General features: G+C 41.4%; 10 non-coding genes across 10 annotated transcripts; all 10 read left to right on the top strand.

The window, feature by feature from the left end:
* The first annotated feature begins 815 nt into the window (after positions 1–815).
* Positions 816–901, top strand: TRNAY-GUA (transfer RNA tyrosine (anticodon GUA)). Its single transcript is given in 2 exon segments — positions 816–852; positions 866–901. It is a non-coding gene; the product is annotated as a tRNA-Tyr (tRNA).
* A 560-nt stretch (positions 902–1461) lies between these two features.
* Positions 1462–1547, top strand: TRNAY-GUA (transfer RNA tyrosine (anticodon GUA)). Its single transcript is given in 2 exon segments — positions 1462–1498; positions 1512–1547. It is a non-coding gene; the product is annotated as a tRNA-Tyr (tRNA).
* Positions 1548–2753: 1206 nt separating this feature from the next.
* TRNAY-GUA (transfer RNA tyrosine (anticodon GUA)) lies at positions 2754–2839 on the top strand. Its single transcript is given in 2 exon segments — positions 2754–2790; positions 2804–2839. It is a non-coding gene; the product is annotated as a tRNA-Tyr (tRNA).
* Positions 2840–4687: 1848 nt separating this feature from the next.
* TRNAY-GUA (transfer RNA tyrosine (anticodon GUA)) lies at positions 4688–4773 on the top strand. Its single transcript is given in 2 exon segments — positions 4688–4724; positions 4738–4773. It is a non-coding gene; the product is annotated as a tRNA-Tyr (tRNA).
* Positions 4774–13076: 8303 nt separating this feature from the next.
* On the top strand, positions 13077–13162 carry TRNAY-GUA (transfer RNA tyrosine (anticodon GUA)). The gene is given in 2 exon segments: positions 13077–13113; positions 13127–13162. It is a non-coding gene; the product is annotated as a tRNA-Tyr (tRNA).
* Positions 13163–14368: 1206 nt separating this feature from the next.
* On the top strand, positions 14369–14454 carry TRNAY-GUA (transfer RNA tyrosine (anticodon GUA)). Its single transcript is given in 2 exon segments — positions 14369–14405; positions 14419–14454. It is a non-coding gene; the product is annotated as a tRNA-Tyr (tRNA).
* Positions 14455–16305: 1851 nt separating this feature from the next.
* On the top strand, positions 16306–16391 carry TRNAY-GUA (transfer RNA tyrosine (anticodon GUA)). The gene is given in 2 exon segments: positions 16306–16342; positions 16356–16391. It is a non-coding gene; the product is annotated as a tRNA-Tyr (tRNA).
* Positions 16392–24041: 7650 nt separating this feature from the next.
* Positions 24042–24127, top strand: TRNAY-GUA (transfer RNA tyrosine (anticodon GUA)). The gene is given in 2 exon segments: positions 24042–24078; positions 24092–24127. It is a non-coding gene; the product is annotated as a tRNA-Tyr (tRNA).
* Positions 24128–25979: 1852 nt separating this feature from the next.
* Positions 25980–26065, top strand: TRNAY-GUA (transfer RNA tyrosine (anticodon GUA)). Its single transcript is given in 2 exon segments — positions 25980–26016; positions 26030–26065. It is a non-coding gene; the product is annotated as a tRNA-Tyr (tRNA).
* Positions 26066–27270: 1205 nt separating this feature from the next.
* Positions 27271–27356, top strand: TRNAY-GUA (transfer RNA tyrosine (anticodon GUA)). Its single transcript is given in 2 exon segments — positions 27271–27307; positions 27321–27356. It is a non-coding gene; the product is annotated as a tRNA-Tyr (tRNA).
* Positions 27357–27541: the final 185 nt, after the last annotated feature.

The raw sequence follows: 27541 nt of genomic DNA, 5'->3' as shown, positions 1-27541 counted from the left end.
GAGACTGCGGAGGGGGTCATTTTCTTAATTGGGAACTGATGTGCTTTTACTCAATTCGGGAACCTCACAAGCCAAATTTGTAGTATTTTGCACGAATTGCAAGAGATGTTTGCATGTCGACAGCTGAAGTGGAAGCTCGTATTGAGCTTGCTAGAGAACAATTTGCCAAGCCTTCGATAGCTCAGTTGGTAGAGGGGAGGGCTGTAGTGGTAAAAGAGGCATCCTTAGGTCGCTCGTTCAAATCCGGCTCGAAGGACTTTTGCCAAATGCAAATTTTATTGAATACTTGGAAAGTACAATACTTGGAAAATAACATAACAGACAATTTATAATTATATTATATTTCATCACTGAAAATAGATGCCTTTTGCTTTGAGGCTGTGGCCACGTTATGTTTCTGTCCAACAACAATCTTCATTGGTTTCCTGTGAGGTGTTTTGGATCCCCATCTCTTGCTATGAACTGGCAAAACAGCAGAATCCCCTTGACAATCTTGATTTCTCAAGGGAAATAAGAGAACACTATACACCATCCAAGATATTAAAATATTGTCAAGGCCCAACACGGCTGAATACTCTGAGGAGATGGCCTGTCAGGCGCCGCCTTTCAACTTTTCCTCCTTACTGTGCTGGTCAGTAACATGCGGGAGACTGCGGAGGGGGTCATTTTCTTAATTGGGAACCCATGTGCTTTTACTCAATTCGGGAACCTCACAAGCCAAATTTGTAGTATTTTGCACGAATTGCAAGAGATGTTTACAAGTCGACGGTTGAAGTGGAAGCTCGTATTGAGTTTGCTAGAGTTGATTTTCCAAGCCTTCGATAGCTCAGTTGGTAGAGCGGAGGACTGTAGTTGTAAAACAAGCATCCTTAGGTCGCTGGTTCAAATCCAGCTCGAAGGACTTTTGCCAAATGCAAATTTTATTGAATACTTGGAAAGTAAAATACTTGGAAAATAAAATAACAGACAATTTATAATTATATTATATTTCATCAATGAAAATAGATGCCTTTTGCTTTGAGGCTGTGGCCACGTTATGTTTCTGTCCAACACCAATCTTCATTGGTTTCCTGTGAGGTGTTTTGGATCCCCATCTCTTGCTATGAACTGGCAAAACAGCAGAATCCCCTTGACAATTTTGATTTCTCAAGGGAAATGAGAGAACACTATACACCATCCAAGATATTAAAATATTGTCAAGGACCAACACGGCTGAATACTCTGAGGAGATGGCCTGGGAGGCGCCGCCTTTCAACTTTTCCCCCTTAGTATCGTGGTCAGTAACATGCGGGAGACTGCGGAGGGGGTCATTTTTTTAATTGGGAACTGATGTGCTTTTACTCAATTCGGGAACCTCACAAGCCAAATTTGTAGTATTTTGCACGAATTGCAATAGATGTTTACAAGTCGACGGTTGAAGTGGAAGCTCGTATTGAGTTTGCTAGAAAATGATTAGCCAAGCCTTCGATAGCTCAGTTGGTAGAGCAGAGGACTGTAGTGGTAAAACAGGCATCCTTAGGTCGCTGGTTCAAATCCGGCTTGAAGGACTTTTGCCAAATGCACATTTTATTGAATACTTGGAAAGTAAAATACTTGGAAAGTAAAATAACAGACAATTTATAATCATATCATATTTCATCACTGAAAATAGATGCCTTTTGCTTTGAGGCTGTGGCCACGTTATTTTTCTGTCCGACACCAATCTTCGTTGGTTTCCTGTGAGGTGTTTTGGATCCCCATCTCTTGCTATGAACTGGCAAAACAGCAGAATCTCCTTGACAATCTTGATTTCTCAAGGAAAATGAGAGAACACTATACACCATCCAAGGTATTAAAATATTGTCAAGGCCCAACACTGCTGAATACTCTGAGGAGATGGCCTGTGAGGCGCCGCCTTTCAACTTTTCCCCCTTAGTATGGTGGTCAGTAACATGCGGGAGACTGCAGAGTGGGTTATTTTTTTAATTGTCAACTGATGTGCTTTTACTCAATTCGGGAACCTCACAAGCCAAATTTGTAGTATTTTGCACGAATTGCAAGAGATGTTTGCATGTCGACAGCTGAAGTGGAAGCTCGTATTGAGCTTGCTAGAGAGCAATTTGCCAAGCCTTCGATAGCTCAGTTGGTAGAGCGGAGGGCTGTAGTGGTAAAACAGGCATCCTTAGGTCGCTCGTTCAAATCCGGCTCGAAGGACTTTTGCCAAATGCAAATTTTATTGAATACTTGGAAAGTAAAATACTTGGAAAATAACATAACAGACAATTTATAATTATATTATATTTCATCACTGAAAATAGATGCCTTTTGCTTTGAGGCTGTGGCCACGTTATGTTTCTGTCCAACACCAATCTTCATTGGTTTCCTGTGAGGTGATTCGGATCCCCATCTCTTGCTATGAACTGGCAAAACAGCAGAATCCCCTTGACAATCTTGATTTCTCAAGGGAAATGAGAGAACAGTATACACCATCCAAGATATTAAAATATTGTCAAGGCCCAACACGGCTGAATACTCTGAGGAGATGGCCTGTCAGGCGCCGCCTTTCAACTTTTCCTCCTTACTATGCTGGTCAGTAACATGCGGGAGACTGCGGAGGGGGTCATTTTCTTAATTGGGAACTGATGTGCTTTTACTCAATTCGGGAACCTCACAAGCCAAATTTGTAGTATTTTGCACGAATTGCAAGAGATGTTTACAAGTCGACGGTTGAAGTGGAAGCTCGTATTGAGTTTGCTAGAGAATGATTAGCCATGCCTTCGATAGCTCAGTTGGTAGAGCGGAGGACTGTAGTGGTAAAACAGGCATCCTTAGGTCGCTGGTTCAAATCCGGCTTGAAGGACTTTTGCCAAATGCACATTTTATTGAATACTTGGAAAGTAAAATACTTGGAAAGTAAAATAACAGACAATTTATAATCATATCATGTTTCATCACTTAAAATAGATGCCTTTTGCTTTGAGGCTGTGGCCATGTTATTTTTCTGTCCGACACCAATCTTCGTTGGTTACCTGTGAGGTATTTTGGATCCCCATCTCTTGCTATAAACTGACAAAACAGCAGAATCCCCTTGACAATCTTGATTTATCAAGGGAAATGGGAGAACACTATACACCATCCAAGATATTAAAATATTGTCAAGGCGGAACACTGATGAATACTCTGAGGAGATGGCCTGTGAGGCGCCGCCTTTCAACTTTTCCTCCTTAGTATGGTGGTCAGTAACATGCGGGAGACTGCGGAGGGGGTCATTTTTTTAATTGGGAACTGATGTGCTTTTACTCAATTCGGGAACCTCACAAGCCAAATTTGTAGTATTTTGCACAAATTGCAAGAGATGTTTACAAGTCGACGGTTGAAGTGGAAGCTCGTATTGAGTTTGCTAGAGTTGATTTCCCAAGCCTTTGATAGCTGAGTTGGTAGAGGGGTGGACTGTAGTGGTAAAACAGGCATCCTTAGGTTGCTGGTTCAAATCCGGCTCGAAGGACTTTTGCCAAATGCAAATTTTATTGAATACTTGGAAAGTAAAATACTTGGAAAGTAAAATAACAGACAATTTATAATTATATTATATTTCATCACTGAAAATAGATGCCTTTTGCTTTGAGGCTCTGGCCACGTTATTTTTCTGTCCAACACGAATCTTCATTGGTTTCCTGCGAGGTGTTTTGGATCCCCATCTCTTGCTATAAACTGACAAAACAGCAGAATCCCCTTGACAATCTTGATTTCTCAAGGGAAATGGGAGAACACTATACACCATCGAAGATATTAAAATATTGTCAAGGCGGAACACTGATAAATACTCTGAGGAGATGGCCTGTGAGGCGCCGCCTTTCAACTTTTCCTCCTTAGTATGGTGGTCAGTAACATGCGGGAGACTGCGGAGGGGGTCATTTTTTTAATTGGGAACTGATGTGCTTTTACTCAATTCGGGAACCTCACAAGCCAAATTTGTAGTATTTTGCACGAATTGCAAGAGATGTTTACAAGTCGACGGAAGTGGAAGCTCGTATTGAGTTTGCTAGAGAATGATTAGCCAAGCCTTCGATAGCTCAGTTGGTAGAGCGGAGGACTGTAGTGTTAAAACAGGCATCCTTAGGTCGCTGGTTCAAATTCGGCTGGAAGGACTTTTGCCAAATGCACATTTTATTGAATACTTGGAAAGTAAAATACTTGGAAAGTAAAATAACAGACAATTTATAATCATATCATATTTCATCACTGAAAATAGATGCCTTTTGCTTTGAGGCTGTGGCCACGTTATTTTTCTGTCCGACACCAATCTTCGTTGGTTTCCTGTGAGGTGTTTTGGATCCCCATCTCTTGCTATAAACTGACAAAACAGCAGAATCCCCTTGACAATCTTGATTTCTCAAGGGAAATGGGAGAACACTATACACCATCGAAGATATTAAAATATTGTCAAGGCGGAACACTGATAAATACTCTGAGGAGATGGCCTGTGAGGCGCCGCCTTTCAACTTTTCCTCCTTAGTATGGTGGTCAGTAACATGCGGCAGACTTCGGAGGGGGTCATTTTTTTAATTGGGAACTGATGTGCTTTTACTCAATTCGGGAACCTCACAAGCCAAATTTGTAGTATTTTGCACGAATTGCAAGAGATGTTTGCATGTCGACGGTTGAAGTGGAAGCTCGAATTGAGCTAGCTAGAGAATGATTTGCCAAGCCTTCGATAGCTCAGTTGGTAGAGCGGAGGACTGTAGTGGTAAAACAGGCATCCTTAGGTCGCTGGTTCAAATCCGGCTCGAAGGACTTTTGACAAATGCAAATTTTATTGAATACTTGGAAAGTAAAATACTTGGAAAATAAAATAACAGACAATTTATAATTATATTATATTTCCTCACTGAAAATATATGCCTTTTGTTTTGAGGCTGTGGCCACGTTATTTTTCTGTCCAACACGAATCTTCATTGGTTTCCTGTGAGGTGTTTTGGATCCCCATCTCTTGCTATGAACTGGCAAAACAGCAGAATCTCCTTGACAATCTTGATTTCTCAAGGAAAATGAGAGAACACTATACACCATCCAAGGTATTAAAATATTGTCAAGGCCCAACACTGCTGAATACTCTGAGGAGATGGCCTGTGAGGCGCCGCCTTTCAACTTTTCCACCTTAGTATGGTGGTCAGTAACATGCGGGAGACTGCGGAGGGGTCATTTTTTTAATTGGGAACTGATGTGCTTTTACTCAATTCGGGAACCTCACAAGCCAAATTTGTAGTATTTTGCACGAATTGCAAGAGATGTTTACAAGTCGACGGTTGAAGTGGAAGCTCGTATTGAGTTTGCTAGAGAATGATTAGCCAAGCCTTCGATAGCTCAGTTGGTAGAGCGGAGGACTGTAGTGGTAAAACAGGCATCCTTAGGTCGCTGGTTCAAATTCGGCTGGAAGGACTTTTGCCAAATGCACATTTTATTGAATACTTGGAAAGTAAAATACTTGGAAAGTAAGATAACAGACAATTTATAATCATATCATATTTCATCACTGAAAATAGATGCCTTTTGCTTTGAGGCTGTGGCCACGTTATTTTTCTGTCCGACACCAATCTTCGTTGGTTTCCTGTGAGGTGTTTTGGATCCCCATCTCTTGCTATAAACTGACAAAACAGCAGAATCCCCTTGACAATCTTGATTTCTCAAGGGAAATGGGAGAACACTATACACCATCGAAGATATTAAAATATTGTCAAGGCGGAACACTGATAAATACTCTGAGGAGATGGCCTGTGAGGCGCCGCCTTTCAACTTTTCCTCCTTAGTATGGTGGTCAGTAACATGCGGGAGACTGCGGAGGGGGTCATTTTTTTAATTGGGAACTGATGTGCTTTTACTCAATTCGGGAACCTCACAAGCCAAATTTGTAGTATTTTGCACGAATTGCAAGAGATGTTTGAATGTCGACGGTTGAAGTGGAAGCTCGAATTGAGCTAGCTAGAGAATGATTTGCCAAGCCTTTGATAGCTCAGTTGGTAGAGCGGGGGACTGTAGTGGTAAAACAGTCATCCTTAGGTCGCTGGTTCAAATCCGGCTCAAAGGACTTTTGACAAATGCAAATTTTATTGAATACTTGGAAAGTAAAATACTTGGAAAATAAAATAACAGACAATTTATAATTATATTATATTTCCTCACTGAAAATAGATGCCTTTTGCTTTGAGGCTGTGGCCACGTTATTTTTCTGTCCAACACGAATCTTCATTGGTTTCCTGTGAGGTGTTTTGGATCCCCATCTCTTGCTATGAACTGGCAAAACAGCAGAATCCCCTTGACAATCTTGATTTCTCAAGGAAAATGAGAGAACACTATACACCATCCAAGGTATTAAAATATTGTCAAGGCCCAACACTGCTGAATACTCTGAGGAGATGGCCTGTGAGGCGCCGCCTTTCAACTTTTCCCCCTTAGTATGGTGGTCAGTAACATGCGGGAGACTGCAGAGTAGGTTATTTTTTTAATTGTCAACTGATGTGCTTTTACTCAATTCGGGAACCTCACAAGCCACATTTGTAGTATTTTGCACGAATTGCAAGAGATGTTTGCATGTCGACAGCTGAAGTGGAAGCTCGTATTGAGCTTGCTAGAGAACAATTTGCCAAGCCTTCGATAGCTCAGTTGGTAGAGCTGAGGGCTGTACTGGTAAAACAGGCATCCTTAGGTCGCTCGTTCAAATCCGGCTCAAAGGAATTTTGCCAAATGCAAATTTTATTGAATACTTGGAAAGTAAAATACTTGGAAAATAACATAACAGACAATTTATAATTATATTATATTTCATCACTGAAAATAGATGCCTTTTGCTTTGAGGCTGTGGCCACGTTATGTTTCTGTCCAACACCAATCTTCATTGGTTTCCTGTGAGGTGTTTTGGATCCCCATCTCTTGCTATGAACTGGCAAAACAGCAGAATCCCCTTGACAAGCTTGATTTCTCAAGGGAAATGAGAGAACACTATACACCATCCAAGATATTAAAATATTGTCAAGGCCCAACACGGCTGAATACTCTGAGGAGATGGCCTGTGAGGCGCCGCCTTTCAACTTTTCCTCCTTACTATGCTGGTCAGTAACATGCGGGAGACTGCGGAGGGGGTCATTTTCTTAATTGGGAACTGATGTGCTTTTACTCAATTCGGGAACCTCACAAGCCAAATTTGTAGTATTTTGCACGAATTGCAAGAGATGTTTACAAGTCGACGGTTGAAGTGGAAGCTCGTATTGAGTTTTATAGAGTTGATTTACCAAGCCTTCGATAGCTCAGTTGGTAGAGGGGAGGACTGTAGTGGTAAAACAGGCATCCTTAGGTTGCTGGTTCAAATCCGGCTCGAAGGACTTTTGCCAAATGCAAATTTTATTGAATACTTGGAAAGTAAAATACTTGGAAAGTAAAATAACAGACAATTTATAATTATATAATATTTCATCACTGACAATAGATGCCTTTTGCTTTGAGGCTGTGGCCACGTTATTTTTCTGTCCAACACCAATCTTCATTGGTTTCCTCTGAGGTGTTTTGGATCCCCATCTCTTGCTATGAACTGGCAAAACAGCAGAATCCCCTTGACAATCTTGATTTCTCAAGGGAAATGAGAGAACACTATACACCATCCAAGATATTAAAATATTGTCAAGGGGGAACACTGATGAATACTCTGAGGAGATGGCCTGTGAGGCGCCGCCTTTCAACTTTTCCTCCTTAGTATGGTGGTCAGTAACATGCGGGAGACTGCGGGGGGGTCATTTTTTTAATTTGGAACTGATGTGCTTTTACTCAATTCGGGAACCTCACAAGCCAAATTTGTAGTATTTTGCACGAATTGCAAGCGATGTTTGCATGTCGACGGTTGAAGTGGAAGCTCGAATTGAGCTTGCTAGAGAATGATTTGCCAAGCCTTCGATAGCTCAGTTGGTAGAGCTGAGGACTGTAGTGGTAAAACAGGCATCCTTTGGTTGCTGGTTCAAATCCGGCTCGAAGGACTTTTGCCAAATGCAAATTTTATTGAATACTTGGAAAGTAAAATACTTGGAAAATAAAATAACAGACAATTTATAATTATATTATATTTCCTCACTGAAAATAGATGCCTTTTGCTTTGAGGCTGTGGCCACGTTATTTTTCTGTCCAACACGAATCTTCATTGGTTTCCTGTGAGGTGTTTTGGATCCCCATCTCTTGCTATGAACTGGCAAAACAGCAGAATCTCCTTGACAATCTTGATTTCTCAAGGAAAATGAGAGAACACTATACACCATCCAAGGTATTAAAATATTGTCAAGGCCCAACACTGCTGAATACTCTGAGGAGATGGCCTGTGAGGCGCCGCCTTTCAACTTTTCCCCCTTAGTATGGTGGTCAGTAACATGCGGGAGACTGCGGAGGGGTCATTTTTTTAATTGGGAACTGATGTGCTTTTACTCAATTCGGGAACCTCACAAGCCAAATTTGTAGTATTTTGCACGAATTGCAAGAGATGTTTACAAGTCGACGGTTGAAGTGGAAGCTCGTATTGAGTTTGCTAGAGAATGATTAGCCAAGCCTTCGATAGCTCAGTTGGTAGAGCGGAGGACTGTAGTGGTAAAACAGGCATCCTTAGGTCGCTGGTTCAAATTCGGCTGGAAGGACTTTTGCCAAATGCACATTTTATTGAATACTTGGAAAGTAAAATACTTGGAAAGTAAGATAACAGACAATTTATAATCATATCATATTTCATCACTGAAAATAGATGCCTTTTGCTTTGAGGCTGTGGCCACGTTATTTTTCTGTCCGACACCAATCTTCGTTGGTTTCCTGTGAGGTGTTTTGGATCCCCATCTCTTGCTATAAACTGACAAAACAGCAGAATCCCCTTGACAATCTTGATTTCTCAAGGGAAATGGGAGAACACTATACACCATCGAAGATATTAAAATATTGTCAAGGCGGAACACTGATAAATACTCTGAGGAGATGGCCTGTGAGGCGCCGCCTTTCAACTTTTCCTCCTTAGTATGGTGGTCAGTAACATGCGGGAGACTGCGGAGGGGGTCATTTTTTTAATTGGGAACTGATGTGCTTTTACTCAATTCGGGAACCTCACAAGCCAAATTTGTAGTATTTTGCACGAATTGCAAGAGATGTTTGAATGTCGACGGTTGAAGTGGAAGCTCGAATTGAGCTAGCTAGAGAATGATTTGCCAAGCCTTTGATAGCTCAGTTGGTAGAGCGGGGGACTGTAGTGGTAAAACAGTCATCCTTAGGTCGCTGGTTCAAATCCGGCTCAAAGGACATTTGACAAATGCAAATTTTATTGAATACTTGGAAAGTAAAATACTTGGAAAATAAAATAACAGACAATTTATAATTATATTATATTTCCTCACTGAAAATAGATGCCTTTTGCTTTGAGGCTGTGGCCACGTTATTTTTCTGTCCAACACGAATCTTCATTGGTTTCCTGTGAGGTGTTTTGGATCCCCATCTCTTGCTATGAACTGGCAAAACAGCAGAATCCCCTTGACAATCTTGATTTCTCAAGGAAAATGAGAGAACACTATACACCATCCAAGGTATTAAAATATTGTCAAGGCCCAACACTGCTGAATACTCTGAGGAGATGGCCTGTGAGGCGCCGCCTTTCAACTTTTCCCCCTTAGTATGGTGGTCAGTAACATGCGGGAGACTGCAGAGTAGGTTATTTTTTTAATTGTCAACTGATGTGCTTTTACTCAATTCGGGAACCTCACAAGCCACATTTGTAGTATTTTGCACGAATTGCAAGAGATGTTTGCATGTCGACAGCTGAAGTGGAAGCTCGTATTGAGCTTGCTAGAGAACAATTTGCCAAGCCTTCGATAGCTCAGTTGGTAGAGCTGAGGGCTGTACTGGTAAAACAGGCATCCTTAGGTCGCTCGTTCAAATCCGGCTCAAAGGAATTTTGCCAAATGCAAATTTTATTGAATACTTGGAAAGTAAAATACTTGGAAAATAACATAACAGACAATTTATAATTATATTATATTTCATCACTGAAAATAGATGCCTTTTGCTTTGAGGCTGTGGCCACGTTATGTTTCTGTCCAACACCAATCTTCATTGGTTTCCTGTGAGGTGTTTTGGATCCCCATCTCTTGCTATGAACTGGCAAAACAGCAGAATCCCCTTGACAAGCTTGATTTCTCAAGGGAAATGAGAGAACACTATACACCATCCAAGATATTAAAATATTGTCAAGGCCCAACACGGCTGAATACTCTGAGGAGATGGCCTGTGAGGCGCCGCCTTTCAACTTTTCCTCCTTACTATGCTGGTCAGTAACATGCGGGAGACTGCGGAGGGGGTCATTTTCTTAATTGGGAACTGATGTGCTTTTACTCAATTCGGGAACCTCACAAGCCAAATTTGTAGTATTTTGCACGAATTGCAAGAGATGTTTACAAGTCGACGGTTGAAGTGGAAGCTCGTATTGAGTTTGATAGAGTTGATTTACCAAGCCTTCGATAGCTCAGTTGGTAGAGGGGAGGACTGTAGTGGTAAAACAGGCATCCTTAGGTTGCTGGTTCAAATCCGGCTCGAAGGACTTTTGCCAAATGCAAATTTTATTGAATACTTGGAAAGTAAAATACTTGGAAAGTAAAATAACAGACAATTTATAATTATATAATATTTCATCACTGACAATAGATGCCTTTTGCTTTGAGGCTGTGGCCACGTTATTTTTCTGTCCAACACCAATCTTCATTGGTTTCCTCTGAGGTGTTTTGGATCCCCATCTCTTGCTATGAACTGGCAAAACAGCAGAATCCCCTTGACAATCTTGATTTCTCAAGGGAAATGAGAGAACACTATACACCATCCAAGATATTAAAATATTGTCAAGGGGGAACACTGATGAATACTCTGAGGAGATGGCCTGTGAGGCGCCGCCTTTCAACTTTTCCTCCTTAGTATGGTGGTCAGTAACATGCGGGAGACTGCGGGGGGGTCATTTTTTTAATTTGGAACTGATGTGCTTTTACTCAATTCGGGAACCTCACAAGCCAAATTTGTAGTATTTTGCACGAATTGCAAGCGATGTTTGCATGTCGACGGTTGAAGTGGAAGCTCGAATTGAGCTTGCTAGAGAATGATTTGCCAAGCCTTCGATAGCTCAGTTGGTAGAGCTGAGGACTGTAGTGGTAAAACAGGCATCCTTAGGTTGCTGGTTCAAATCCGGCTCGAAGGACTTTTGCCAAATGCAAATTTTATTGAATACTTGGAAAGTAAAATACTTGGAAAATAAAATAACAGACAATTTATAATTATATTATATTTCCTCACTGAAAATAGATGCCTTTTGCTTTGAGGCTGTGGCCACGTTATTTTTCTGTCCAACACGAATCTTCATTGGTTTCCTGTGAGGTGTTTTGGATCCCCATCTCTTGCTATGAACTGGCAAAACAGCAGAATCCCCTTGACAATCGAGATTTCTCAAGGAAAATGAGAGAACACTATACACCATCCAAGATATTAAAATATTGTCAAGGCCCAACACGGCTGAATACTCTGAGGAGATGGCCTGTGAGGCGCCGCCTTTCAACTTTTCCCCCTTAATATGGTGGTCAGTAACATGCGGGAGACTGCGGAGGGCGTCATTTTTTTAATTGGGAACTGATGTGCTTTTACTCAATTCGGGAACCTCACAAGCCAAATTTGTAGTTTTTTGCACGAATTGCAAGAGATGTTTACAAGTCGACGGTTGAAGTGGAAGCTCATATTGAGTTTGCTAGAGAATGATTTGCCAAGCCTTCGATAGCTCAGTTGGTAGAGCGGAGAACTGTAGTGGTAAAACAGGCATCCTTAGGTCGCTAGTTCAAATCCGGCTTAAAGGACTTTTGCCAAATGCACATTTCATTGAATACTTGGAAAGTAAAATACTTGGAAAGTAAAATAACAGACAATTTATCATTATATTATATTTCATCACTGAAAATAGATGCCTTTTGCTTTGAGGCTGTGGCCACGTTATTTTTCTGTCCAACACGAATCTTCATTGGTTTCCTGTGAGGTGTTTTGGATCCCCATCTCTTGCTATGAACTGGCAAAACAGCAGAATCCCCTTTACAATCTTGATTTCTCAAGGGAAATGAGAGAACACTATACACCATGCAAGATATTAAAATATTGTCAAGGCCCAACACGGCTGAATACTGTGAGGAGATGGCCTGTGAGGCACCGCCTTTCAACTTTTCCCCCTTAGTATGGCGGTCAGTAACATGCGGGAGACTGCGGAGGGGGTCATTTTTTTAATTGGGAACTGATGTGCTTTTACTCAATTCGGGAACCTCACAAGCCAAATTTGTAGTATTTTGCACGAATTGCAAGAGATGTTTACAAGTCGACGGAAGTGGAAACTCGTATTGAGTTTGCTAGAGAATGATTAGCCAAGCCTTCGATAGCTCAGTTGGTAGAGCGGAGGACTGTAGTGTTAAAACAGGCATCCTTAGGTCGCTGGTTCAAATTCGGCTGGAAGGACTTTTGCCAAATGCACATTTTATTGAATACTTGGAAAGTAAAATACTTGGAAAGTAAAATAACAGACAATTTATAATCATATCATATTTCATCACTGAAAATAGATGCCTTTTGCTTTGAGGCTGTGGCCACGTTATTTTTCTGTCCGACACCAATCTTCGTTGGTTTCCTGTGAGGTGTTTTGGATCCCCATCTCTTGCTATAAACTGACAAAACAGCAGAATCCCCTTGACAATCTTGATTTCTCAAGGGAAATGGGAGAACACTATACACCATCGAAGATATTAAAATATTGTCAAGGCGGAACACTGATAAATACTCTGAGGAGATGGCCTGTGAGGCGCCGCCTTTCAACTTTTCCTCCTTAGTATGGTGGTCAGTAACATGCGGGAGACTTCGGAGGGGGTCATTTTTTTAATTGGGAACTGATGTGCTTTTACTCAATTCGGGAACCTCACAAGCCAAATTTGTAGTATTTTGCACGAATTGCAAGAGATGTTTGCATGTCGACGGTTGAAGTGGAAGCTCGAATTGAGCTAGCTAGAGAATGATTTGCCAAGCCTTCGATAGCTCAGTTGGTAGAGCTGAGGACTGTAGTGGTAAAACAGGCATCCTTAGGTCGCTGGTTCAAATCCGGCTCGAAGGACTTTTGACAAATGCAAATTTTATTGAATACTTGGAAAGTAAAATACTTGGAAAATAAAATAACAGACAATTTATAATTATATTATATTTCCTCACTGAAAATATATGCCTTTTGTTTTGAGGCTGTGGCCACGTTATTTTTCTGTCCAACACGAATCTTCATTGGTTTCCTGTGAGGTGTTTTGGATCCCCATCTCTTGCTATGAACTGGCAAAACAGCAGAATCTCCTTGACAATCTTGATTTCTCAAGGAAAATGAGAGAACACTATACACCATCCAAGGTATTAAAATATTGTCAAGGCCCAACACTGCTGAATACTCTGAGGAGATGGCCTGTGAGGCGCCGCCTTTCAACTTTTCCCCCTTAGTATGGTGGTCAGTAACATGCGGGAGACTGCGGAGGGGGTCATTTTTTTAATTGGCAACTGATGTGCTTTTACTCAATTCGGGAACCTCACAAGCCAAATTTGTAGTATTTTGCACGAATTGCAAGAGATGTTTACAAGTCGACGGTTGAAGTGGAAGCTCGTATTGAGTTTGCTAGAGAATGATTAGCCAAGCCTTCGATAGCTCAGTTGGTAGAGCGGAGGACTGTAGTGGTAAAACAGGCATCCTTAGGTCGCTGGTTCAAATTCGGCTGGAAGGACTTTTGCCAAATGCACATTTTATTGAATACTTGGAAAGTAAAATACTTGGAAAGTAAGATAACAGACAATTTATAATCATATCATATTTCATCACTGAAAATAGATGCCTTTTGCTTTGAGGCTGTGGCCACGTTATTTTTCTGTCCGACACCAATCTTCGTTGGTTTCCTGTGAGGTGTTTTGGATCCCCATCTCTTGCTATAAACTGACAAAACAGCAGAATCCCCTTGACAATCTTGATTTCTCAAGGGAAATGGGAGAACACTATACACCATCGAAGATATTAAAATATTGTCAAGGCGGAACACTGATAAATACTCTGAGGAGATGGCCTGTGAGGCGCCGCCTTTCAACTTTTCCTCCTTAGTATGGTGGTCAGTAACATGCGGGAGACTGCGGAGGGGGTCATTTTTTTAATTGGGAACTGATGTGCTTTTACTCAATTCGGGAACCTCACAAGCCAAATTTGTAGTATTTTGCACGAATTGCAAGAGATGTTTGAATGTCGAGGGTTGAAGTGGAAGCTCGAATTGAGCTAGCTAGAGAATGATTTGCCAAGCCTTTGATAGCTCAGTTGGTAGAGCGGAGGACTGTAGTGGTAAAACAGTCATCCTTAGGTCGCTGGTTCAAATCCGGCTCAAAGGACTTTTGACAAATGCAAATTTTATTGAATACTTGGAAAGTAAAATACTTGGAAAATAAAATAACAGACAATTTATAATTATATTATATTTCATCACTGAAAATAGATGCCTTTTGCTTTGAGGCTGTTGCCACGTTATGTTTCTGTCCAACACCAATCTTCATTGGTTTCCTGTGAGGTGTTTTGGATCCCCATCTCTTGCTATGAACTGGCAAAACAGCAGAATCCCCTTGACAATCTTGATTTCTCAAGGGAAATGAGAGAACACTATACACCATCCAAGATATTAAAATATTGTCAAGGCCCAACACGGCTGAATACTCTGAGGAGATGGCCTGTGAGGCGCCGCCTTTCAACTTTTCCCCCTTAGTATGGTGGTCAGTAACATGCGGGAGACTGCGGAGGGGGTCATTTTTTTAATTGGGAACTGATGTGCTTTTACTCAATTCGGGAACCTCACAAGCCAAATTTGTAGTATTTTGCACGAATTGCAAGAGATGTTTGCATGTCGACAGCTGAAGTGGAAGCTCGTATTGAGCTTGCTAGAGAACAATTTGCCAAGCCTTCGATAGCTCAGTTGGTAGAGGGGAGGGCTGTAGTGGTAAAAGAGGCATCCTTAGGTCGCTCGTTCAAATCCGGCTCGAAGGACTTTTGCCAAATGCAAATTTTATTGAATACTTGGAAAGTACAATACTTGGAAAATAACATAACAGACAATTTATAATTATATTATATTTCATCACTGAAAATAGATGCCTTTTGCTTTGAGGCTGTGGCCACGTTATGTTTCTGTCCAACAACAATCTTCATTGGTTTCCTGTGAGGTGTTTTGGATCCCCATCTCTTGCTATGAACTGGCAAAACAGCAGAATCCCCTTGACAATCTTGATTTCTCAAGGGAAATAAGAGAACACTATACACCATCCAAGATATTAAAATATTGTCAAGGCCCAACACGGCTGAATACTCTGAGGAGATGGCCTGTCAGGCGCCGCCTTTCAACTTTTCCTCCTTACTGTGCTGGTCAGTAACATGCGGGAGACTGCGGAGGGGGTCATTTTCTTAATTGGGAACCCATGTGCTTTTACTCAATTCGGGAACCTCACAAGCCAAATTTGTAGTATTTTGCACGAATTGCAAGAGATGTTTACAAGTCGACGGTTGAAGTGGAAGCTCGTATTGAGTTTGCTAGAGTTGATTTTCCAAGCCTTCGATAGCTCAGTTGGTCGAGCGGAGGACTGTAGTTGTAAAACAAGCATCCTTAGGTCGCTGGTTCAAATCCAGCTCGAAGGACTTTTGCCAAATGCAAATTTTATTGAATACTTGGAAAGTAAAATACTTGGAAAATAAAATAACAGACAATTTATAATTATATTATATTTCATCAATGAAAATAGATGCCTTTTGCTTTGAGGCTGTGGCCACGTTATGTTTCTGTCCAACACCAATCTTCATTGGTTTCCTGTGAGGTGTTTTGGATCCCCATCTCTTGCTATGAACTGGCAAAACAGCAGAATCCCCTTGACAATTTTGATTTCTCAAGGGAAATGAGAGAACACTATACACCATCCAAGATATTAAAATATTGTCAAGGACCAACACGGCTGAATACTCTGAGGAGATGGCCTGGGAGGCGCCGCCTTTCAACTTTTCCCCCTTAGTATCGTGGTCAGTAACATGCGGGAGACTGCGGAGGGGGTCATTTTTTTAATTGGGAACTGATGTGCTTTTACTCAATTCGGGAACCTCACAAGCCAAATTTGTAGTATTTTGCACGAATTGCAAGAGATGTTTACAAGTCGACGGTTGGAGTGGAAGCTCGTATTGAGTTTGCTAGAGAATGATTAGCCATGCCTTCGATAGCTCAGTTGGTAGAGCGGAGGACTGTAGTGGTAAAACAGGCATCCTTAGGTCGCTGGTTCAAATCCGGCTTGAAGGACTTTTGCCAAATGCACATTTTATTGAATACTTGGAAAGTAAAATACTTGGAAAGTAAAATAACAGACAATTTATAATCATATCATGTTTCATCACTTAAAATAGATGCCTTTTGCTTTGAGGCTGTGGCCACGTTATTTTTCTGTCCGACACCAATCTTCGTTGGTTACCTGTGAGGTATTTTGGATCCCCATCTCTTGCTATAAACTGACAAAACAGCAGAATCCCCTTGACAATCTTGATTTATCAAGGGAAATGGGAGAACACTATACACCATCCAAGATATTAAAATATTGTCAAGGCGGAACACTGATGAATACTCTGAGGAGATGGCCTGTGAGGCGCCGCCTTTCAACTTTTCCTCCTTAGTATGGTGGTCAGTAACATGCGGGAGACTGCGGAGGGGGTCATTTTTTTAATTGGGAACTGATGTGCTTTTACTCAATTCGGGAACCTCACAAGCCAAATTTGTAGTATTTTGCACAAATTGCAAGAGATGTTTACAAGTCGACGGTTGAAGTGGAAGCTCGTATTGAGTTTGCTAGAGTTGATTTCCCAAGCCTTTGATAGCTGAGTTGGTAGAGGGGAGGACTGTAGTGGTAAAACAGTCATCCTTAGGTCGCTGGTTCAAATCCGGCTCGAAGGACTTTTGACAAATGCAAATTTTATTGAATACTTGGAAAGTAAAATACTTGGAAAATAAAATAACAGACAATTTATAATTATATTATATTTCCTCACTGAAAATAGATGCCTTTTGCTTTGAGGCTGTGGCCACGTTATTTTTCTGTCCAACACGAATCTTCATTGGTTTCCTGTGAGGTGTTTTGGATCCCCATCTCTTGCTATGAACTGGCAAAACAGCAGAATCTCCTTGACAATCTTGATTTCTCAAGGAAAATGAGAGAACACTATACACCATCCAAGGTATTAAAATATTGTCAAGGCCCAACACTGCTGAATACTCTGAGGAGATGGCCTGTGAGGCGCCGCCTTTCAACTTTTCCCCCTTAGTATGGTGGTCAGTAACATGCGGGAGACTGCGGAGGGGGTCATTTTTTTAATTGGGAACTGATGTGCTTTTACTCAATTCGGGAACCTCACAAGCCAAATTTGTAGTATTTTGCACGAATTGCAAGAGATGTTTGCATGTCGACGGTTGAAGTGGAAGCTCGAATTGAGCTAGCTAGAGAATGATTTGCCAAGCCTTCGATAGCTCAGTTGGTAGAGCGGAGGGCTGTAGTGGTAAAACAGGCATCCTTAGGTCGCTCGTTCAAATCCGGCTCGAAGGACTTTTGCCAAATGCAAATTTTATTGAATACTTGGAAAGTAAAATACTTGGAAAATAACATAACAGACAATTTATAATTATATTATATTTCATCACTGAAAATAGATGCCTTTTGCTTTGAGGCTGTGGCCACGTTATGTTTCTGTCCAACACCAATCTTCATTGGTTTCCTGTGAGGTGTTTTGGATCCCCATCTCTTGCTATGAACTGGCAAAACAGCAGAATCCCCTTGACAATCTTGATTTCTCAAGGGAAATGAGAGAACACTATACACCATCCAAGATATTAAAATATTGTCAAGGCCCAACGCGGCTGAATACTCTGAGGAGATGGCCTGTCAGGCGCCGCCTTTCAACTTTTCCTCCTTACTATGCTGGTCAGTAACATGCGGGAGACTGCGGAGGGGGTCATTTTCTTAATTGGGAACTGATGTGCTTTTACTCAATTCGGGAACCTCACAAGCCAAATTTGTAGTATTTTGCACGAATTGCAAGAGATGTTTACAAGTCGACGGTTGAAGTGGAAGCTCGTATTGAGTTTGCTAGAGAATGATTAGCCAAGCCTTCGATAGCTCATTTGGTGCGGACTGTACTGGTAAAGCAGGCATCCTTAGGTCGCTGGTTCAAATCCGGTTCGAAGGACTTTTGCCAAATGCACATTTTATTGAATACTTGGAAAGTAAAATACTTGGAAAGTAAAATAACAGACAATTTATAATCATATCATATTTCATCACTGAAAATAGATGCCTTTTGCTTTGAGGCTGTGGCCACGTTATTTTTCTGTCCGACACCAATCTTCGTTGGTTTCCTGTGAGGTGTTTTGGATCCCCATCTCTTGCTATGAACTGGCAAAACAGCAGAATCTCCTTGACAATCTTGATTTCTCAAGGAAAATGAGAGAACACTATACACCATCTAAGGTATTAAAATATTGTCAAGGCCCAACACTGCTGAATACTCTGAGGAGATGGCCTGTGAGGCGCCGCCTTTCAACTTTTCCCCCTTAGTATGGTGGTCAGTAACATGCGGGAGACTGCAGAGTGGGTTATTTTTTTAATTGTCAACTGATGTGCTTTTACTCAATTCGGGAACCTCACAAGCCAAATTTGTAGTATTTTCCACGAATTGCAAGAGATGTTTGCATGTCGACAGCTGAAGTGGAAGCTCGTATTGAGCTTGCTAGAGAGCAATTTGCCAAGCCTTCGATAGCTCAGTTGGTAGAGTGGAGGGCAGTAGTGGTAAAACAGGCATCCTTAGGTCGCTCGTTCAAATCCGGCTCGAAGGACTTTTGCCAAATGCAAATTTTATTGAATACTTGGAAAGTAAAATACTTGGAAAATAAAATAACAGACAATTTATAATTATATTATATTTCCTCACTGAAAATAGATGCCTTTTGCTTTGAGGCTGTGGCCACGTTATGTTTCTGTCCAACACCAATCTTCATTGGTTTCCTGTGAGGTGTTTTGGATCCCCATCTCTTGCTATGAACTGGCAAAACAGCAGAATCCCCTTGACAATCTTGATTTCTCAAGGGAAATGAGAGAACACTATACACCATCCAAGATATTAAAATATTGTCAAGGCCCAACACGGCTGAATACTCTGAGGAGATGGCCTGTGAGGCGCCGCCTTTCAACTTTTCCCCCTTAGTATAGTGGTCATTAACATGCGGGAGACTGCGGAGGGGGTCATTTTCTTAATTGGGAACTGATGTGCTTTTACTCAATTCGGGAACCTCACAAGCCAAATTTGTAGTATTTTGCACGAATTGCAAGAGATGTTTACAAGTCGACGGTTGAAGTGGAAGCTCGTATTGAGTTTGCTAGAGTTGATTTGCCAAGACTTCGATAGCTCAGTTGGTAGAGCGGAGGACTGTAGTGGTAAAACAGGCATCCTTAGGTCGCTCGTTCAAATCCAGCTCGAAGGACTTTTGCCAAATGCAAATTTTATTGAATAATTGGAAAGTAAAATACTTGGAAAATAAAATAACAGACAATTTATAATTATATTATATTTCATCACTGAAAATAGATGCCTTTTGCTTTGAGGCTGTGGCCACGTTATTTTTCTGTCCAACACCAATCTTCATTGGTTTCCTGTGAGGTGTTTTGGATCCCCATCTCTTGCTATGAACTGGCAAAACAGCAGAATCCCCTTGACAATCTTGATTTCTCAAGGGAAATGAGAGAACACTATACACCATCCAAGATATTAAAATATTGTCAAGGCCCAACACGGCTGAATACTCTGAGGAGATGGCCTGTCAGGCGCCGCCTTTCAACTTTTCCCCCTTAGTATGGTGGTCAGTTACATGCAGGAGACTGCGGAGGGGGTCATTTATTTAATTGGGAACTGATGTGCTTTTACTCAATTCGGGAACCTCACAAGCCAAATTTGTAGTATTTTGCACGAATTGCAAGAGATGTTTACAAGTCGGCGGTTGAAGTGGAAGCTCCTATTGAGTTTGCTAGAGAATGGTTTACCTAGCCTTCGATAGCTGAGTTGGTAGAGCGGAGGACTGTAGTGGTAAAACAGGCATCCTTAGGTCGTTGGTTCAAATCCGGCTCGAAGGACTTTTGCCAAATGCACATTTTATTGAATACTTGGAAAGTAAAATACTTGGAAAGTAAAATAACAGACAATTTATAATTATATTATATTTCATCACTGAAAATAGATGCCTTTTGCTTTGAGGCTGTGGCCACGTTATTTTTCTGTCCGACACCAATCTTCGTTGGTTTCCTGTGAGGTGTTTTGGATCCCCATCTCTTGCTATGAACTGACAAAACAGCAGAATCCCCTTGACAATCTTGATTTCTCAAGGGAAATGGGAGAACACCATACACCATCCAAGATATTAAAATATTGTCAAGGCCGAACACTGCTGAATACTCTGAGGAGATGGCCTGTGAGGCGCCGCCTTTCAACTTTTCCTCCTTAGTATGGTGGTCAGTAACATGCGGGAGACTGGCGGAGGGGGTCATTTTTTTAATTGGGAACTGATGTGCTTTTACTCAATTCGGGAACCTCACAAGCAAATTTGTAGTATTTTGCACGAATTGCAAGAGATGTTTGCATGTCGACGGTTGAAGTGGAAGCTCGTATTGAGCTTGCTAGAGACTGATTTGCCAAGCCTTTGATAACTCAGTTGGTAGAGCGGAGGACTGTAGTGGTAAAACAAGTATCCTTAGGTTGCTGCTTCAAATCCGGCTCGAAGGACTTTTGCCAAATGCAAATTTTATTGAATACTTGGAAAGTAAAATACTTGGAAAATAAAATAACAGACAATTTATAATTATATTATATTTCCTCACTGAAAATAGATGCCTTTTGCTTTGAGGCTGTGGCCACGTTATTTTTCTGTCCAACACGAATCTTCATTGGTTTCCTGTGAGGTGTTTTGGATCCCCATCTCTTGCTATGAACTGGCAAAACAGCAGAATCCCCTTGACAATCTTGATTTCTCAAGGAAAATGAGAGAACACTATACACCATCCAGGGTATTAAAATATTGTCAAGGCCCAACACTGCTGAATACTCTGAGGAGATGGCCTGTGAGGTGCCGCCTTTCAACTTTTCCCCCTTAGTATGGTGGTCAGTAACATGCGGGAGACTGCAGAGTGGGTTATTTTTTTAATTGTCAACTGATGTGCTTTTACTCAATTCGGGAACCTCACAAGCCAAATTTGTAGTATTTTGCACGAATTGCAAGAGATGTTTACAAGTCGACGGTTGAAGTGGAAGCTCGTATTGAGTTTGCTAGAGAATGGTTAGCCAAGCCTTCGATAGCTCAGTTGGTAGAGCGGAGGGCTGTAGTGGTAAAACAGGCATCCTTAGGTCGCTCGTTCAAATCCGGCTCAAAGGAATTTTGCCAAATGCAAATTTTATTGAATACTTGGAAAGTAAAATACTTGGAATGTAAAATAACAGACAATTTATAATTATATTATATTTCATCACTGAAAATAGATGCCTTTTGCTTTGAGGCTGTGGCCACGTTATTTTTCTGTCCGACACCAATCTTCGTTGGTTTCCTGTGAGGTGTTTTGGATCCCCATCTCTTGCTATGGACTGACAAAACAGCAGAATCCCCTTGACAATCTTGATTTCTCAAGGGAAATGGGAGAACACTATACACCATCCAAGATATTAAAATATTGTCAAGGGGGAACACTGATGAATACTCTGAGGAGATGGCCTGTGAGGCGCCGCCTTTCAACTTTTCCTCCTTAGTATGGTGGTCAGTAACATGCGGGAGACTGCGGGGGGGTCATTTTTTTAATTGGGAAGTGATGTGCTTTTACTCAATTCGGGAACCTCACAAGCCAAATTTGTAGTATTTTGCACGAATTGCAAGCGATGTTTGCATGTCGACGGTTGAAGTGGAAGCTCGAATTGAGTTTGCTAGAGAATGATTAGCCAAGCCTTCGATAGCTCAGTTGGTGAGGACTGTAGTGGTAAAACAGGCATCCTTAGGTCGCTGGTTCAAATCCGGTTCGAAGGACTTTTGCCAAATGCACATTTTATTGAATACTTGGAAAGTAAAATACTTGGAAAGTAAAATAACAGACAATTTATAATCATATCATATTTCATCACTGAAAATAGATGCCTTTTGCTTTGAGGCTGTGGCCACGTTATTTTTCTGTCCGACACCAATCTTCGTTGGTTTCCTGTGAGGTGTTTTGGATCCCCATCTCTTGCTATGAACTGGCAAAACAGCAGAATCCCCTTGACAATCTTGATTTCTCAAGGGAAATGAGAGAACACTATACACCATCCAAGGTATTAAAATATTGTCAAGGCCCAACACTGCTGAATACTCTGAGGAGATGGCCTGTGAGGCGCCGCCTTTCAACTTTTCCTCCTTAGTATGGTGGTCAGTAACATGCGGGAGACTGCGGAGGGGGTCATTTTTTTAATTGGGAACTGATGTGCTTTTACTCAATTCGGGAACCTCACAAGCCAAATTTGTAGTATTTTGCACGAATTGCAAGAGATGTTTGCATGTCGACGGTTGAAGTGGAAGCTCGAATTGAGCTAGCTAGAAAATGATTTACCAAGCCTTCGATAGCTCAGTTGGTAGAGCGGAGGACTGTAGTGGTAAAACAGGCATCCTTAGGTCGCTGGTTCAAATCTGGCTCGAAGGACTTTTGCCAAATGCAAATTTTATTGAATACTTGGAAAGTAAAATACTTGGAAAATAACATAACAGACAATTTATAATTATATTATATTTCATCACTGAAAATAGATGCCTTTTGCTTTGAGGCTGTGGCCACGCTATGTTTCTGTCCAACACCAATCTTCATTGGTTTCCTGTGAGGTGTTTTGGATCCCCATCTCTTGGTATGAACTGGCAAAACAGCAGAATCCCCTTGACAAGCTTGATTTATCAAGGGAAATGAGAGAACACTATACACCATCCAAGATATTAAAATATTGTCAAGGCCCAACACGGCTGAATACTCTGAGGAGATGGCCTGTGAGGCGCCGCCTTTCAACTTTTCCTCCTTACTATGCTGGTCAGTAACATGCGGGAGACTGCGGAGGGGGTCATTTTCTTAATTGGGAACTGATGTGCTTTTACTCAATTCGGGAACCTCACAAGCCAAATTTGTAGTATTTTGCACGAATTGCAAGAGATGTTTACAAGTCGACGGTTGAAGTGGAAGCTCGTATTGAGTTTGCTAGAGTTGATTTCCCAAGCCTTCGATAGCTGAGTTGGTAGAGGGGAGGACTGTAGTGGTAAAACAGGCATCCTTAGGTCGCTGGTTCAAATCCGGCTCGAAGGACTTTTGCCAAATGCACATTTTATTGAATACTTGGAAAGTAAAATACTTGGAAAGTAAGATAACAGACAATTTATAATCATATCATATTTCATCACTGAAAATAGATGCCTTTTGCTTTGAGGCTGTGGCCACGTTATTTTTCTGTCCGACACCAATCTTCGTTGGTTTCCTGTGAGGTGTTTTGGATCCCCATCTCTTGCTATAAACTGACAAAACAGCAGAATCCCCTTGACAATCTTGATTTCTCAAGGGAAATGGGAGAACACTATACACCATCGAAGATATTAAAATATTGTCAAGGCGGAACACTGATAAATACTCTGAGGAGATGGCCTGTGAGGCGCCGCCTTTCAACTTTTCCTCCTTAGTATGGTGGTCAGTAACATGCGGGAGACTTCGGAGGGGGTCATTTTTTTAATTGGGAACTGATTTGCTTTTACTCAATTCGGGAACCTCACAAGCCAAATTTGTAGTATTTTGCACGAATTGCAAGAGATGTTTGCATGTCGACGGTTGAAGTGGAAGCTCGAATTGAGCTAGCTAGAGAATGATTTGCCAAGCCTTCGATAGCTCAGTTGGTAGAGCGGAGGACTGTAGTGGTAAAACAGGCATCCTTAGGTTGCTGGTTCAAATCCGGCTCGAAGGACTTTTGACAAATGCAAATTTTATTGAATACTTGGAAAGTAAAATACTTGGAAAATAAAATAACAGACAATTTATAATTATATTATATTTCCTCACTGAAAATATATGCCTTTTGCTTTGAGGCTGTGGCCACGTTATTTTTCTGTCCAACACGAATCTTCATTGGTTTCCTGTGGGGTGTTTTGGATCCCCATCTCTTGCTATGAACTGGCAAAACAGAAGAATCTCCTTGACAATCTTGATTTCTCAAGGAAAATGAGAGAACACTATACACCATCCAAGGTATTAAAATATTGTCAAGGCCCAACACTGCTGAATACTCTGAGGAGATGGCCTGTGAGGCGCCGCCTTTCAACTTTTCCCCCTTAGTATGGTGGTCAGTAACATGCGGGAGACTGCGGAGGGGGTCATTTTTTTAATTGGGAACTGATGTGCTTTTACTCAATTCGGGAACCTCACAAGCCAAATTTGTAGTATTTTGCACGAATTGCAAGAGATGTTTGCATGTCGACGGTTGAAGTGGAAGCTCGAATTGAGCTAGCTAGAGAATGATTTGCCAAGCCTTCGATAGTTCAGTTGGTAGAGCGGAGGACTGTAGTGGTAAAACAGGCATCCTTAGGTCACTGGTTCAAATCCGGCTCGAAGGACTTTTGACAAATGCAAATTTTATTGAATACTTGGAAAGTAAAATACTTGGAAAATAAAATAACAGACAATTTATAATTATATTATATTTCCTCACTGAAAATAGATGCCTTTTGCTTTGAGGCTCTGGCCACGTTATTTTTCTGTCCAACACGAATCTTCATTGGTTTCCTGCCAGGTGTTTTGGATCCCCATCTCTTGCTATGAACTGGCAAAACAGCAGAATCTCCTTGACAATCTTGATTTCTCAAGGAAAATGAGAGAACACTATACACCATCCAAGGTATTAAAATATTGTCAAGGCCCAACACTGCTGAATACTCTGAGGAGATGGCCTGTGAGGCGCCGCCTTTCAACTTTTCCCCCTTAGTATGGTGGTCAGTAACATGCGGGAGACTGCGGAGGGGGTCATTTTTTTTAATTGGGAACTGATGTGCTTTTACTCAATTCGGGAACCTCACAAGCCAAATTTGTAGTATTTTGCACGAATTGCAAGAGATGTTTGCATGTCGACAGCTGAAGTGGAAGCTCGTATAGAGCTTGCTAGAGAACAATTTGCCAAGCCTTCGATAGCTCAGTTGGTAGAGGGGAGGGCTGTAGTGGTAAAAGAGGCATCCTTAGGTCGCTCGTTCAAATCCGGCTCGAAGGACTTTTGCCAAATGCAAATTTTATTGAATACTTGGAAAGTACAATACTTGGAAAATAACATAACAGACAATTTATAATTATATTATATTTCATCACTGAAAATAGATGCCTTTTGCTTTGAGGCTGTGGCCACGTTATGTTTCTGTCCAACACCAATCTTCATTGGTTTCCTGTGAGGTGTTTTGGATCCCCATCTCTTGCTATGAACTGGCAAAACAGCAGAATCCCCTTGACAATCTTGATTTCTCAAGGGAAATAAGAGAACACTATACACCATCCAAGATATTAAAATATTGTCAAGGCCCAACACGGCTGAATACTCTGAGGAGATGGCCTGTCAGGCGCCGCCTTTCAACTTTTCCTCCTTACTGTGCTGGTCAGTAACATGCGGGAGACTGCGGAGGGGGTCATTTTCTTAATTGGGAACTGATGTGCTTTTACTCAATTCGGGAACCTCACAAGCCAAATTTGTAGTATTTTGCACGAATTGCAAGAGATGTTTACAAGTCGACGGTTGAAGTGGAAGCTCGTATTGAGTTTGCTAGAGTTGATTTTCCAAGCCTTCGATAGCTCAGTTGGTAGAGCGGAGGACTGTAGTTGTAAAACAAGCATCCTTAGGTCGCTGGTTCAAATCCAGCTCGAAGGACTTATGCCAAATGCAAATTTTATTGAATACTTGGAAAGTAAAATACTTGGAAAATAAAATAACAGACAATTTATAATTATATTATATTTCATCACTGAAAATAGATGCCTTTTGCTTTGAGGCTGTTGCCACGTTATGTTTCTGTCCAACACCAATCTTCATTGGTTTCCTGTGAGGTGTTTTGGATCCCCATCTCTTGCTATGAACTGGCAAAACAGCAGAATCCCCTTGACAATCTTGATTTCTCAAGGGAAATGAGAGAACACTATACACCATCCAAGATATTAAAATATTGTCAAGGCCCAACACGGCTGAATACTCTGAGGAGATGGCCTGTGAGGCGCCGCCTTTCAACTTTTCCCCCTTAGTATGGTGGTCAGTAACATGCGGGAGACTGCGGAGGGGGTCATTTTCTTAATTGGGAACTGATGTGCTTTTACTCAATTCGGGAACCTCACAAGCCAAATTTGTAGTATTTTGCACGAATTGCAAGAGATGTTTGCATGTCGACAGCTGAAGTGGAAGCTCGTATTGAGCTTGCTAGAGAACAATTTGCCAAGCCTTCGATAGCTCAGTTGGTAGAGGGGAGGGCTGTAGTGGTAAAAGAGGCATCCTTAGGTCGCTCGTTCAAATCCGGCTCGAAGGACTTTTGCCAAATGCAAATTTTATTGAATACTTGGAAAGTACAATACTTGGAAAATAACATAACAGACAATTTATAATTATATTATATTTCATCACTGAAAATAGATGCCTTTTGCTTTGAGGCTGTGGCCACGTTATGTTTCTGTCCAACAACAATCTTCATTGGTTTCCTGTGAGGTGTTTTGGATCCCCATCTCTTGCTATGAACTGGCAAAACAGCAGAATCCCCTTGACAATCTTGATTTCTCAAGGGAAATAAGAGAACACTATACACCATCCAAGATATTAAAATATTGTCAAGGCCCAACACGGCTGAATACTCTGAGGAGATGGCCTGTCAGGCGCCGCCTTTCAACTTTTCCTCCTTACTGTGCTGGTCAGTAACATGCGGGAGACTGCGGAGGGGGTCATTTTCTTAATTGGGAACCCATGTGCTTTTACTCAATTCGGGAACCTCACAAGCCAAATTTGTAGTATTTTGCACGAATTGCAAGAGATGTTTACAAGTCGACGGTTGAAGTGGAAGCTCGTATTGAGTTTGCTAGAGTTGATTTTCCAAGCCTTCGATAGCTCAGTTGGTAGAGCGGAGGACTGTAGTTGTAAAACAAGCATCCTTAGGTCGCTGGTTCAAATCCAGCTCGAAGGACTTTTGCCAAATGCAAATTTTATTGAATACTTGGAAAGTAAAATACTTGGAAAATAAAATAACAGACAATTTATAATTATATTATATTTCATCAATGAAAATAGATGCCTTTTGCTTTGAGGCTGTGGCCACGTTATGTTTCTGTCCAACACCAATCTTCATTGGTTTCCTGTGAGGTGTTTTGG

This window comes from Ambystoma mexicanum, chromosome 1p, assembly GCF_040938575.1.
Source record: "Ambystoma mexicanum isolate Mex_15411 chromosome 1p, UKY_AmexF1_1, whole genome shotgun sequence".
NCBI lineage: Eukaryota > Metazoa > Chordata > Amphibia > Caudata > Ambystomatidae > Ambystoma > Ambystoma mexicanum.
Note: the sequence above shows the minus strand (reverse complement) of the source record. Positions and strands in the feature narration are given on the sequence as shown.